Source organism: Penaeus monodon, chromosome 30 (assembly GCF_015228065.2).
Source record: "Penaeus monodon isolate SGIC_2016 chromosome 30, NSTDA_Pmon_1, whole genome shotgun sequence".
NCBI classification, from domain to species: domain Eukaryota; kingdom Metazoa; phylum Arthropoda; class Malacostraca; order Decapoda; family Penaeidae; genus Penaeus; species Penaeus monodon.
Window position 1 is genome coordinate 20781861 of NC_051415.1, and position 235 is coordinate 20782095.

Below are 235 nucleotides of genomic sequence, written 5' to 3' on the forward strand. Positions count from 1 at the left end.
TCTATTTTCAGGCACTGTCGCAGACTTCAACAGCACCTCCAGTCGAATATTATTCATCTCATTGTACTTAACGTGCGTTTTAGTGCATATGTTTTACACGTCCTTCCTGATATCGGCCCTGACCGTGAACAAGGTCAGTCTGCCCTTCAGAGACCTCCAGGAGATCCACGAGAAGAAGACCTTCACTTTTGGTTTCCATGGCGGCGGTTCTCTGGAAGATTATTTCAAGGTGAAG